Raw genomic sequence first — 7,576 nt, 5'->3', positions numbered from 1 at the left:
TACATATGTGTAAAAAGTCGACTCGGTGCGTAAAAAATTCTGTAACTTTTTTACGTGTATGTAACTTTCATATATTACGCATGTGTAAAAAAATTCAAAAAAAAAAATCGTTACACTGAGTTCTTAAAACTCAAAGGGGTTCTTAATTGAAATCTCCCATATATATATATATATATATATATAAGGTAAGGTTAATGTAAAAAAAATATTTTTGTGAGAAGAATAAGAATAGATCTAGGCCCTTGGATCTATGATCTAGTGGTTGAGATTGATAGTTCTAAATAATTGTATTGTTTCCTATTTACATGGTATAGTGTCATATTTAGGTGGTTTGTTTTATTTTAAAGTTTTTCTCACACTTCTCACAAAACAATTGTTTTTATATGAACTCTTTTCTATATATATATACAGGGAAAGGTTCATCTGCATTTTAATCTTAACATGAGAACGTAGGAAATAATAATAATTTACAAAAAAAATCAGAACGTAAGAAATAATAGCGACTACAATACCAATCTACTTAAACAATGATTTATAATAACAAATAAAAAACCTAAAAAAATACAACAAAGTAATAAAAATCACGAACAAAATAATAACAGCAAATACCAACAAATGCTTATAACAACAAAAGAAAAAAAATCTAATAATAACAAGAAAATATAAATCAGCAAATATTTATAACGTCTCATAATCGAAAACTAGCAAATACGAACAAAAATAACAACAAACACCTATAAAAATAAACCTAATAATAACAACAAATTGGTTCTCACTGTTTTCATGTTAAGAATAAAATGTATTTGATCTTGTTTATATATATATATATATATATATATATATATATATATATTTAGTATCATTTAAGAACTCTAAAAAAGTTAAGAACTCTTAGGAACTCTAAACAACCAAACACTGTTTTAATTTTTTTATATATTAACATTATTTAAGAGTAGTTTTACCATATTTTATATAAAAAAAATTTATTACATGCATTAATCACAAGCTTACATATGTGTAAAATTTATGTACCAACAAATTTACATAGTGTAGGTTCCTGGACGGATCGTACACGGGATGTCTCTAACAACGCAGGTGCGGAATCCCTGCGTAGGTAGATACGAGTGTAGAGAATATAGAGATCGAACACACTAGCAATAAACCAACCACGTTATATTGATAACAAACACGTGACCCGAGGTCACCGTTACAGACTATGACACGTAACTCGGTTACTGAAAACTGAAACGAAAACCCTAAACGAACAACTTTAAACTGTTTCGTCTGAAACAGTATATAAACACGACAACTTCGCCACAGGCGAAGTTGTCAATAACTTCGCTGATTCAACAAGTTCGCCATAGCGAACTTGTTGACAACTTCGCGCATTACAAAACAAACATAAACAAAACATAATTACATTACAGACTCGATTACAAATGCTAGACTATGAACTACTGACATACATGTACCAACAGACTCCCCCTTGGCAGTAGCTTCATATCTTGATCTTCAAATCTTGAGTCTTGTAATCTTTACCTCTACGCGTGCGCCCCTTCTCTCACACATACCGACACTACCCTTTGATATTTCCTAGCTTGATCCTTCCAAGCAGGAATGTAGAAGATCTTCTTCTCGTTGAGCACTTTCAAATCATCCTTCGATAGATTAACAAGATGCATCGGGTCGTACACCCGAAGTACTTCTTGTTCATCCTCATCTTCCATTACCGCCTCAGCTGTCTCACAATCCACGTACCACCATTTTAAATCTTTTAGGACGTTCTTGGGCATAACTTTCATCGGTACTTCTTTCAAATGACGGACTGGTTTATACTTCATTACCATCCAAGGTTTGCCGTCAGCCCTCATTCCACGATCTTTGTCTTCTATCAACTTTCCTTTTTGAGGCTTTAGGAGTTCAAACTTTTTGTCTTTAATGGCTTCTTTCCAGACGATCTTCCCAATGATTCTTGCCATATCATCATTACTTCTATTGATCAGCCCCAATCTCGCTAAATCTCTCACCTCACATTCTGGTAAGGAATTCAGAGATCTCAACAATCTCTTAAAGTACTGAATGCCGTCGTACCGTTTGATCACAAATAGTTTCAGCTCTTTGTCGTACAACCAGCATATGATTCCTTTCTTTGACTCTGCATAGCCCTTTATATTATAAGTCTTTCTGAACATCGTTGGCACTGCAGGCTTCTTGGTTTTAACAAACCACTGAGCACAGCCTTCTTTCCAGTTCGGCTGCTCCTCCCATACTGTATCTTCTATCACACTCTCATCCCCCAATTCTGATCTCTCAACAGCTGGAATCTCATGTTCCACTGACTCATCTACAATCTCACCTTCTTCTAACACATCTTCCACATTAATCTGTTCTCCAATCCTCTCAATCTCATCCATAGGCAACACGTCATCATCATCCATCAACTCATCGTCCTCCTCCTCATCCAACTCCTTCAACGCATCAATAACGTCTTCAACATCAGCGTCGTCATCCACAACTACAACATCATCACCAGCTGCATTTGTAGACTCCCCCTCAGTTGTGGAAGCTCCAAGAGCCTGAGAGGTTCTTGGCAGCTCATCACCTGCACCAGAAGGTGCATTGGGATCATCGTCATGATCTTCTCGTCTTTTCGTTCTCAACTCATCGCCCCTACACGACTTCTCCCCCTGAGATGCCAAGTAATCCTTGAAGGCATCTATTATTCGTCCATGTTCTACCAGGAGGGCAGCTTGTAGTCGATTGGATTCCACTAGGCGGTCAATAGTCTTTGACTGTTCAGCAACAATCCGCTCTAGCGAAAGAATCCTCTCGGTATCTGAAGTAGGCAATGGAGTTGGTGGAACATCAGCAGAAGTGACCGCAGGTGGTACACTTGGTAACCCTGCAGTAGAGGTGATTGTCGACTCCACAAACCGTGCAACTACCACCGGTGGATTAAGCGGTTGAGGTGGTAGGGACACAATTGTTGGTGCCGACGTCTCGATCGCTGAAACTTGTGCAGTAGTAGGAATAAGAGACATACCAGATAAGGCAGGTGGAGCAAAACGTACTAGTCTTGAAGATTCTCCAGCTCCCGAACCTATCCCTCTCTGTTCTCTTCTTGAGCGTCTTAGCACAATCTGTACTGCCTCCTCTTCATCCACTTCATCCTCATCCTCCCCCACAGTTCTCGGCCTCTTTCCCGTAGTCCGTTCACGAGACACCATAAGCCTTCTTGCCTCAGCAAACGTCTCGTCTAGATCAGAGTCAGCTACCGAAGTAGCTGCTCTGGTAACATCCATAAACTGAGGACCCGAGACATCCATATCAAACAAACCATGTCCACTAAAAGCAGCATCTAGATCAACGTTTTCAGCAGTGGACACAGCCTGAGATATAGTAGCTGGCACAGCAGCAGAAGATACAACAAGCGAAGTTGTGGATAACTTCGCTGAAGGCGAACTTAAGCCACTGGCGAAGTTGAGAATAACTTCGCGTAAACCTTAACTTCGCCTGAATCTGAAACGGCGACTGTTCAGATTCAAACAAGGTTTATCCGATGTTTCGGACCGATTTAACGATCCAACAATGAAGTCCAACATATTTCAATGGTGTTAGGACGAAAAGGTCGTCCATGAACACGTAACGTGAGGTCGGAAAACTTGGTTTCTAAGGTTCGACGACCCGAGGTCTCGAACCGGGTAAAACTATAACGAGAAAGATAGGATGTTATTGACGACACATACCACTAGTATAGTAGAAACAAGGAACACAAGATCGAAATCGAAAGTGAATAACAAGATCCGGATGTATTGGTTTTGAGAACAAGTTCGCCGGTAAATCGAGAAAAAGTATACAGTTTACTGTTTACAATCCCTTATATAGGGCAGAGTTGGTTCAGGCGAAGTTACGCTTAACTTCGCCAAGGCGAAGTTAAGCACAACTTCGCTGAATTCAACAACTTCGCCCGTAATTTTCAAAATCATCCCTTTAAGTTTGAATAATCCTGAATTTAACCTTAGAAATTACCAAAAAGAGTTAAACAAATATGATCAAGACCCAGTAACCAACAATAAAATAATATAACTACAAAAACTAAAAAAAATTTTAGAAAAATTTTAACGAAATAAGGGATCAAATTTCAGTCTAGTCAGGGACCACTACGTTTTAGAAAAGATCCTAACAGGAATCATACTAACGATGTGACTGTCACTTAGATCCGTGTTTGGCTGTATTATGACATAGAGAAACAGGTTGTAAGCATGTAAATAACTTAAACGGTTTTCATCGTTTCTGTGATACGGATTAAGGTTCAGTTAAGCTCAAAATTTAAGTTGGCAACATCTCAGAGATAATGGTGTCTTCTATCTATTCTCAAAGCGTATTTGGCTATACCCAAGTCACCCCGAATTGACTTCGACCCATAGTGTCTGATTAACTTGTATATACTCGTTGACTGCTTCCCGTTCCCTTCTTACTCCAGACATGAGAAGTCTTGATTGTTACTATGTCTCATAAGTACTAAAAATATACATGTTTTTTTTTTTTTTTTTTTTTTTTTTTTTTTTTTAACCAAACATTCTTATTGACTTCGGAGTATTAAACTACTGCAAGTCCCGAATCTGGATCACTGCAGTGTCTTGAAATGCTTTCTTCACGGGAATCAGATCACTCAGGGGCTCGTGTATGACTGGGTAGTCGCTTTTCTGCCTATCATTCGGAAAGATATGTGTGAAGACATTCAAAACTCTTAAGGAGTTTCCACGTAAATTCGAGTAGTTTAAGTTAGTATCACATACACTTTTACGCACCATAAAAATTACCACGACATACAATGACTGTTCTAAAGCCTTTTAAGCCTAATAACTTCACTAGTTAAGCACACACGATTAGTATATATATCATTTTCCAAGGTTGGATCAATTTTCTGTTAATCACAGCATAGAACTTCATACGAAGTAACAGACTTGAAAATTAATTTCATTTCCCCTAAAAAAAACTTTAAATTCAATCGCCCCAATCACGTCAAAGTCGTCAGGTAAACGACTATCCTGAAGATCCAATGGATCAACTGGACCGACCACATACAAGTATGTGTCCTTCTTACTAAGTATGACCGACTAATTTTCAGCAACTGAAAGAACACACGTCATAGCTGCACCGGTCACTTTCAGTCTTCCGGTTAATGGCTATCCTCATTCTCTAAGTTGAAACGAGGACCAAAACATATCCTAGGATATGTCCATCAAACTGAGGTAACCGACTAATTTTAAGCAAAAATGACCCATGTTTTTTTTTTTTTTTTTTTTTTTTTTTTTTTTTTTTTTTTAAATCAAAGACATGGTTACTCGGGATTGATCATCCCGTTTAGCTCAATTAGGTTTTGAAATCTGGATTTATCAAACGCTTTTGTAAACAAGTCAGCAAAATTTTCAAGTGTATCAACTTTTTCGATCTTGATCAGTTTCTTCTCAGCACAATCCCGTATGAAGTGATGACGAATGTCAATATGCTTAGTTTTACTGTGCTTCACGGGATTGTTAATTACTGAGATGGCGGCAGTGTTATCAATTAAAATAGGAGTAAGTAAGAAATTCAGACCATAGTCGCGCAATTGTTGCTGAATCCACAAAACCTGAGAGCAGCAGTTGGATGCTGCCATGTATTCAGCTTCGCATGTTGAAATTGCAACTGATGTCTGTTTCTTGCACTGCCAGGAAACTAATCTTCCTCCAAGAAACTGACAGCCTCCTGTTGTTGACTTCCGACTCTGATTACAGCCACCATAATCAGAATCTGTATACGCCACCAGTTCAACGTCTCCCCCCTTTGGGTACCACAACCCTAGTTTCGGCTTGCCCTTAAGATACCGCAAAATCCTCTTCACACCTTTCATGTGAGATTCCTTTGGGTTTGCCTGAAAACGAGCACAAAGACAAACAGAAAACATTATATCGGGCCTAGAAGCAGTTAAATACATTAATGAACCTATTATCGCCCGATACAGAGTAGGGTCCACATCTGCGTCACCATCTGATTCAGCGCCCAATTTGTGATTGACGCAGATTGGGGTGTCATATGGAGAACTGTCCTCCATCTTGAATCTCTTCAGCACATCATGAACATACTTTGTTTGATGAATGAACATCCCATCCTTCTTCTGATCAACCTGCAATCCTAGAAAGAAGGTTAGTTCACCCATAGCACTCATCTCGAATCGTTTTTTCATGACAGCCTCAAAATCCTGACACATGGATACTCTTGATGCAGCAAAAATGATATCATCCACGTAGACTTGAACCAGTAAGAAGTCACATCCTTCTCTCTTCACAAACAGCGTACTGTCAATCAATCCCCTTTCAAAACCATTTTCCAGCAAGTAGTCCGATAACGTTGAATACCAGGCACGAGGTGCCTGATGTAACCCATATAACGCCTTGCTCAACCTGTATACGTGATCCGGAAAGTCTGGGTCAGGAAAACCCGGAGGTTGCTCAACAAACACAACCTCATCAACTTTCCCGTTAAGAAACGCGCTCTTCACATCCAACTGAAACACCTTCATCTTTTTAGATGCAGCAAACGCCAAAAACAATCTAATCGCTTCTAACCGGGCAACAGGAGCGAACACCTCATTGTAATCAATACCCTCTTGCTGATTAAAACCTTTAACAACCAGCCTCGCCTTATTTCTCACGATAATCCCCTTATCATCTCTCTTGCACTTGAACACCCATTTCGTGCCTATAGCATGCACATTCTTTGGTTTTTCAACCAAGGTCCAAACTTCCATTTTCTCGAACTGAGCCAACTCTTCTTGCATGGCTTCGACCCACGAGCTGTCCTTTAAAGCCATTTGATAATTCTTTGGTTCAATTTGGCTTATAAAGCAGGAGTACAAACATTCATTTATTATACCCGTTTCTTTTATGCTTGTATAAACACAGGTGTGCTCATTCAGGCTACTTCTGGTTTGTACACTCGAGGACACATCACCTATAACGTTCTCCAATGGGTGATCTTTGTGAATTCTCGTGGTCGGTACAGCACTGACATGTAAATTGTCTTCCAAGTTCGAAGAGATCTCATCTATGGTTGTTTCTGGCTGAGAGTGAAAAGGATTAATAAATTCATCTTCAGTTGAGGCCGCAGGGGTATCGATCGTGTTTGATGTGGAAGGTTGAGATTTCTCAAAAATCTGATGTTGCAATATATTCTCTTCCTCATCAAGTATCATCTTCGTCACAGCTCTTTCGTCTTCTTCAGAAATTTCCAAATTAGGTACGTTAAACGACTTAAAAAGTTTAACATAGTCAAACAGCTCAGCAGGTCCATTGCTTGGTTTTGGCGGTTGGTAACTAGTAATGTCGGTGTTACAAACCACCTCCACCTTGCAAGTCGACGTATTGAAGACCCGTCTGTTGGGAGTCCCAACAACATAACCGACTAGGATTCCCTCATCGGCCACTTCACCAAATTTCGAGTTAGTCTTCAAAATCGAACAAGGAGACCCAAAAGGTTCAAGACCGCACAAGTTGGGCTTCCTTCCGTGCATAAGCTCGTAACAAGTTTTTCC

This window comes from Bidens hawaiensis, unplaced genomic scaffold (assembly GCF_021521415.1).
Source record: "Bidens hawaiensis isolate Kalapana, Puna unplaced genomic scaffold, B.hawaiensis_p1.1 tig00000369_1, whole genome shotgun sequence".
Taxonomy (NCBI): Eukaryota; Viridiplantae; Streptophyta; class Magnoliopsida; order Asterales; family Asteraceae; genus Bidens; species Bidens hawaiensis.
This window is presented reverse-complemented; position numbering follows the sequence as displayed.